We start from the raw sequence: 7,770 nt of genomic DNA, 5'->3' as shown, positions 1-7,770 counted from the left end.
CTCTCGATCTTCAAGAGGTAAGAGTCGATCTCTAGCTTACATTATGTTTTAAACAAGTTTTATGCAAGATCTATGGGGTAGAGATGCATGTTTAGGTTTGTTGATGAGTTTATGGTTTTGATGCTTTGATGAACAATGTAGCTTGATTGTGTATGAATGAAGTGTTGTAGATGGGGTATATGCATGTTTGAGGCCCCTAGGAACTTGTATGCATGCTTTGGTTGAAAAATATGCATGATTTATAAATTTGGAGGCGAAATGTGCAAAGGGAGCCAAGTTTCTGCCCTTTGGCAGAAACCAGGTTCGGCAGCCGAAGGTACTTTCGGCCGCCGAACATGGCTGGGGAGGCAGGCCTTTCGGCTGCCGAAGTTGCCCCCGAAAAGAGACTTTCGTCTCTGTCTGGCACTTTCGGCCGCCGAAGGTGCCGCCGAACCTAGCTGAGTTTCGTCTCTGTCTGGGACTTTCGGCCGCCGAAGGTGCCGCCGAAGGTGCCCTGTTCAGCCATTTCATGCATATTTTCTGTGATGTTTTCATGATGTTTTAGGGGGTTTTTGGGGGATACATTAGAGTTATGATTATCTATGTTGGTCCCTCATTGGAGTCCACCTGTGTAGGTTCGGACCCGAGGAACCAAGGACCCCAGCAGTGAGCCAGCTGCTGAGAGTTTGACAGAGTCAGCCAGAGGTGAGTGGAACTATACTTAATCTTTTAAATTAAAAAAAGTGAATATTTTATCATGTTTCATGCATCATGACTATAATATAGGATGTTTGCATTAGAATCACGAATATGCTACATTGCATTATTATATTGTGGTTGATGAGGAGGGACATTGCACGACTCACTAGTCCTATGTACGAAGTCCTGTGGTGCCCATAATAGGGCCGGGCAATAGCTCCGATTTACGAAGTCCTGTGGTGCCCATAATAGGGCCGGGCAATACGAAGTCCTGTGGTGCCCATAATAGGGCCGGGCATGGAGCTGAGGGATTTTTGGGTCGGTCCGTCCATGATGTGAAATGTTTGTGCAATGATGCATTCCATTATAGCATGTTTTAAATATTTTTTTTTTTATAGTTCTACTCACTGGGCATCTAGCTCACCCCTCTCCCCTAACCCCCAGGTTTGCAGGTACGGGATTGATAGAGAAGAAAAGAAGAGAAAAGTCATATGTATGTAATAGTTAGATTGTGGACATGACAGTTGTATTATGATGAAATGTAAGAGTTTTTAGTATGTTATGTAATGAGATTATTGAGGTTAGAATTGTGCTTGATCATAGTGTATTGCTAATCCCTTTTTTTATGTACATGATCTTATGATATGATGTTTATGCAAAACTAACTCAACACATGATGTATAGCCTTTGAGGCTTTGATGAGATCCCACAGAGGGACTTTATCTATGTATATGTTCAGAGTATGCACAGGTTGAGTTGGTGATTGACTGCATGTATAAAAAGAAAAGTTTTAATTTTTATGTATGATGTTGATCATGTATGGGATTAAGCAGGTTTACAGGCATATGTTAGGCTTGCTACGGGTCCCGGCGGCCTTATGCCGATCTGGATCCTAGCGCCAGTAGCGGTCCGGATTTCCGGGGCGTTACAATATACTTGTTAGAGAACAAAGTATTGGATGGACCCGCACTGAGATCACTACATGGGTTATTATCATAAGTGAATCTCAAAGTAGTTATGTCTTAATCCTTTGACTTGAGATTGTCATAGTTTCCAACATAAGGACTGTTATGTTTTGACATAACCAAACATTGTCTTTAATCAGACAATCATAAAAGTTATGATTGAGCATAAAAGAAATTATGTAGAGGATATTGAACAATGAAGATAGAATTTGTCCCTCTCTTTGAGAGAGATATCTTTTGGGCCCCTCGATAAGTAAGACTGAGAAATGCATGGCCGTGCTCAAATGAATTGATAGTGTGATCAATATCATTTGATTTTATCAGTCTCTTAGAGATCGAGAAATCATAAGTTTGAACATTATAAGTTTGACATTATCATGACTTATGTTCAAACTAGATATCGTATGACAAAGGAATTAATATATATTCTATTTAATAGGCTTTATCGGACTATCGATGCTCATGATAATTGGGTAGTCATAATGTCTTGCTAGAGGCCGCTTATGATTATGGGCCTTGTTGGACTAGGCCTATTACCAACTAATATGAGGCTATTGGGTCACACACAAAAGAACGTTGTTGATGTGTTATATTAATGGGCTAAAAGCCCATTAGTATAATTAATAGTAATAAAGATGTTATTATTATTAATATTAATTATTATTATGAGATAATAATATTTAAAAGATCTACAGTCTATCTGTAACTGTTATAGATAAAAGATTCTTCGGTTTTCCTTATCAAAATAAACTATCACGTAAGATATTAGAGTATCTGTGAGATTGTGATAGTGGGTTATTGTAATATCCGGCTAGACTCCGGTATCGAAATTTCTACCGTCCGGTGGAATCTCGGATGTCGAAAACCTCTAGAAGGGTAAAATCGTGTTTTCATAAAATGTTTTAATGTATTTTAAAGTTTTAAGTAAGAAAGAAAATTGAGTTTTAAATGAAAGAAAATTGAGTTTTAAATGAAAAAGACCATGGAGGCATTTCCAGGTTCGGCCGCCGAACGTGGGATAGTTTAGGGGGGCACGTTAGGCTTCCGAATGTGGCTCATGTTCGGCCGCCGAACCTCATGTTCGGCCACTGAACATGCATGCATTTTGGGGTCGCCTTCGGCTTCCGAAGGTGGCCTGGCTTGCCACCTATAAAAGGACCCATGGCCGAAAATGGGCGAGCTTTCTCCCATATTTTCGGCCAACGGTGAGTCCATGCCCTCCCATGGTTAGTTTTGATGTTCTTCTTCAAATCTTTCGAGTTTTAACAAGTTTTAACTTGGTTTTGAAGATTTTTGAAGCTTAGAGCAAGTTTTGAAGCTTGGAGGTCCAAGGAGCTAGATTTCTCCCATCTCCAAGTTAGGATCATCTTTCCTCTCGATCTTCAAGAGGTAAGCCTAGATCCTACCTTTATTGTATGTTTTAAACAAGTTTTATGAAGTTTATGGGGTAGAAATGCATGTGTAAGTTAGTTGATTTCATGTTAGGGTTAATGTTGAGTTTATGAGTAATGTATGTTGTTTGAGTTGCCTTTTGTGTTTGTGTTGGGGTTTAGGATAGTTTGAGACCCCTAAATGCTTATTTGCTTGTGTATACTTGTTGTAGAATAGGTAAATGCATGTTTGAATGGTTTGGGAGGCCAAATGTGCATGTGGAGGCTGAGTTCTGCCCTTTGGAAGAACTCAGGTTCAGCAGCCGAAGGACTTTCGGCCGCCGAACCTGCCTGTGGAGGCCATCCTTTGGCTGCCAAACCCTGCCCCCGAAAGTGGACTTTCGGATCTGGAGGGGAGATTCGGCCGCCGAAGGTGCCGCCGAACATGCATGAGTTTCGTCTCTGGAAGGGACTTTCGACCGCCGAAGGTGCCGCCGAAAGTGGCTGAGTTTCGGCTCTGGAGGGACTTTCGGCCGCCGAACCTGCCGCCGAAAATGCCATGTTCAGCCTTCCTTTGCATGATTCTTATGATTGTTTTAAGGTGTTTTAGGGGGTTTTTTAAGGAGTATTTTAGAGTCATGTTTATGTATGTTTGGTGCCTCATTTGAGTCCACTTGTGTAGGTTCGAACCCGAGGAACCGAAGACCCCAGCAGTGAGTCAGCTGCTTCAGTGTCTTGTCAGAGCTAGCCAGAGGTGAGTAGAATGACTCTTTACGTTTCAAAGTAAATAAGGAAGGTTTAAGCATGATTCACGCATCATGAATGCCATGAGATATATTAGGGTGCTTGCATTAGAATCCACGAATATGTTGCATTGCATATTATGTTGTTGATGTGGATGAATGTTGGATGATCCTTTAGCCTGCACTATGATATGATATGATATGAGATAGTGATGATATGGTATGAAAGACCAATGAGGCCCATTCTACGCCCCTGGCACTATGTAAGAGAAAGACCAGTGAGGCCTATTCTACGCCCCTGGCATATTGGAATGTTATGTATGTTAATGTAAGAGAAAGACCAGTGAGGCCCATTCTACGCCCCTAGCACTATTGGAATGTGTAGTGGGCTATTGGTGACAAGTTCATCCTTAATGTGATTTGTCTGTGATGTGATGCATTCTATGATAGCATATGTTTTAAATGTTTTACTATTCTGCTCACTGGGCTCTAGTAGCTCACTCCATTCCCTTAATCCCCCAGGTTGCAAGTACGGGATAGAATCAGGAGGTCAGCAAGAATAAGAAGTCATGTTTTATGTAATAGCTAGATGTGGACATGAAAATGATGTAATGTAAAGTATAGTACAGTAATGTAATGTAATGATGTTTAATGAGGTTTAGAGTTGTGCTTGACCCTAGTATGTTGGTTAATCCCTTTGTACATGATCTATAAAATGTTTTATCATTGTTTATGTAAACCAGGCTTTATGTATGATATGTTACCTCATTGGAGCATTTGTTGAGGGCTCCAGTGTGGGGTTTGATGTTTATGGTTATGAGTTGTGCATGCACAGGTTAAGCTTGGTGAATGAAAGAGAAAGTTCAAAATTCTTATGTATATGTTTGATCATGTATGGGATTAAACAGGTATGCAGGATGTATGTTAGGCTTGCTACGGGTCCCGGTGGCCTTAAGCCGATCTGGATCCTAGCGCCGGTAGCGGTCCGATTTTTGGGTCGTTACAGTTATGCACACAACTCTTTTACGAAAAGAAGTGTGGGAAAACTGAAAGACTTAAAAACGTATATAACTCCTGCTGCGAATTGTGGGGGACATGTTTTTGAGAATTCGTTTTGAAGCTGCAGATTAAAATACATAGCTTATCCATCAAAGTGAGCTAACACTCCAAAAGGATAAGAGACGTTCGTGTCGATATCATAGCGGGTGTTCATTGAAAGAGCAGCACCTTGAGTCCAGGATTGTATCTTCTCATTGAGTCTAACAGGTTAGTAGCTTATCCTTCCTTTCGAATTAAACGAAGCATATAGATCCCGGGAAGGAAATAAGAGATTTTAATTTTTCCGCTGCGTGTTTGGGTTGTAGTAAATCTCTGAATTCCCTAACAGATATTTCATGGCATCATAAACATTAAATTTTATTACTTCCCCTTCAAATTCCATAGTTAATGTGCCATCATGCACATCTATTTTAGTTCTGACTGTGCTCAAGAAAGGTCGTCTAAGTAGGATGTCTAAAGTTGTGTTGCTATTGTCTTCCTCCATATCAATCACATAGAAATCTGCTGAAAAGACAAGTTAATCTACTTGCACTAGAACATCTTCTAGAACTCCTTTTGGATATATTACAGATCTGTCAGCCAATTGAATGACCACTCTAGTGTCTTTAAGTGCACCTGCATTCAAAAAATTATAAATAGAAAGAGGCATAACATTAATTGATGCACCTAAGTCACACATGACCTTTTTGATGCCCACATTGCCAATTTTGCAAGAGACAGCAAACATCCCTCTATCTTTGCACTTGGCTGGGAGTTCTCTCTTTATGGCAGCTGTCACAACTTCTACCACACTTACCTTTTCTTTCTCGGTAAGCTTTCTTCGGTTAGTGCGCAGTTCTTTCAAGAATTTTGCATACTTTGGAATTTGTTTCACAGCGTCAAGCTACGGTATGTTGATCTCCACTTTCCTAAAGGTTTCAAGGATCTCTCTTTCTTCTTTTTCTTCTTGTGATTTTTCAAACCTTTTTGGAAAGGGAGGTGGAATCTTGAATGTTGCTTGCTGGTCTGCCTTTTGCTAGTGTACTGGTTTTGTTTGACCAGTTTGTTTGGACAAACAGTTTTCTCGCTGTTTTTCTTCAGCAGCTTGTCTTTGCACTTGTGAACTTCCATTATCAGTCTTGACATCCTAAAACTCTTTCCCACTTCTTAACATGATAGAACTTACATTTTGCTTGGGATTGACTTCTGTTTGGGATGGCAACTTTCCTTAAGACTCATGCTTGCTCACTAAGGTGGCTATTTGACCCATTTGCTATTAGAGGTTTTGGATAGAATTTGCCAATGACTTCATCATCTCCTCAAGGTGCATGTTGGAATTTTGAGGTGCTGTTTGGGCTGGATTTCTTTGATAATTTTGGTAATTGTTAGCCCTGGCATAGCTGAAGTTCGGATGGTCTCTCCAACCTGGATTGTAGGTGTTAGAGTAGGGATCATGTCTTGGCTGGCCATTGAATCCACCAATTTCATTTACTTGCTGGTCATCCTCTTAAAGTGTAGGACATTGATCAGTTGGGTGTCCTACATGTGAACATATCCCACATGGTCTAATTTGCTGAAGTTGTTGAGCTTGACCTATGACAAGACTTTTCACAACAAATGTTAGTTTAGAAATTTGAGAAGTGAGAGCAGATGTACTTATCTCATTGACTTTTCTTGGCAGCTGCCTTTCATCTCCATATTGTCTAGATGTTGCTGCAAGTGTTGAAATCAACTCTCTAATTGCTTGAGGTGTTCTATCTTCAATTGAACCTCCACATGCTACATCAATGAATTTCCTTTCGAATGGTAGCAAACCTCCATAGAAGAATTCTATGAGTGATTTATCTGAAATGTCATGTTGAGGACATCTTGTGCACAATCTCTTAAATCTTTCCCAATACTCATACAAGTTCTCAATCTCTTTTTGCTTAATGCCACTTATCTCTCTTCTTATGCCTATGGCTTTAAAAGTTGGGAAATATTTGTTTAGAAAAGTTCTAACCATACCATCCTAAGAAGTGATTGAATCGGGTGGTAGGTAAAATAACCAATATTTGGCATAATCATCAAGTGAGAATGGGAATGCTCTCAGTTTCACATGCTCTTCAGATATGCCTTGCGGCCTTATGGATGAACATACTATGTGAAATTCTTTCAAGTGCTTATATGGATTTTCATTCTCCAAACCTTTGAATTTAGGTAGGAGGTGTATCAAACCTGTTTTTAGCTTAAGAGGGGGCTATCAATGGCGGATAGGTGATGCAGAGAGGTGCTTGATCGCTTAAAGGGGCTACCAACTCTCTCAGTGTTCTTTCTCTTGATATTGGTGCCCTCATTGCTGGATTTTCTGGTATGAGTTCATTATGAACAGCAGGTTCAGCATGTGCAGGAGGTTGTCTATCGATTTCAGCCATCTTCGCAGCTGTTTGGTCAAGTTTAGCAGGTGCTGATTCTGTTTCTGCAGCAAGTGATGCTGCAATGTGTGTTGCTGGCTCCTTGGGGGCAGATTCTGGTTCGGTGGTGGCTTGCTCCCAAAGTCGGGTTGCTTGCTTCCCAAGTCGCTTGATTGTACGCTCAATTTCTGGATCGTAAGACAGAGTTTCCTTGTGTCCGGCCCTAGTCATGAAAGAAAAATAAATTAGTTAAATCAATTTCCCGGCAACGGCGCTAATTTTTAACTGTGCGGTTGTCGAAACCGGTCAAAAAATAACCTTTTTGGTTATCAACAATTTTACAACTGTAGATAGTGGTAAAATGATCGAATTTACAGGAAATTGATACTTATCTATTTTCCTTAGCAAGACTAAGTAAATAAACTGAAAGTAAAATAAAATGGGGGTTTTGAGATTGATGAATTGAACTAGAATTAAAGGCAACAAAGTAAAGCAAATAATTAAAGTAAAGGAATTCAATAATGATAAAGACTCTAGTTGAAGAATTGAATCCACTTCAGTTGTTGGGATTGATCATTGATAC

The 7,770-nt window shown here is 40.2% G+C and overlaps 1 non-coding gene across 1 annotated transcript; it reads left to right on the top strand.

Moving 5' to 3' along the window:
- The first annotated feature begins 6,644 nt into the window (after nucleotides 1-6,644).
- Nucleotides 6,645-6,752, top strand: LOC122724723. The gene has a single exon (XR_006352176.1). It is a non-coding gene; the product is annotated as a small nucleolar RNA R71 (small nucleolar RNA).
- The last annotated feature ends 1,018 nt before the right edge of the window (nucleotides 6,753-7,770 follow it).

This window comes from Manihot esculenta, chromosome 9 (genome assembly GCF_001659605.2).
Source record: "Manihot esculenta cultivar AM560-2 chromosome 9, M.esculenta_v8, whole genome shotgun sequence".
Taxonomy (NCBI): domain Eukaryota; kingdom Viridiplantae; phylum Streptophyta; class Magnoliopsida; order Malpighiales; family Euphorbiaceae; genus Manihot; species Manihot esculenta.
This window is presented reverse-complemented; position numbering and strand designations above follow the sequence as displayed.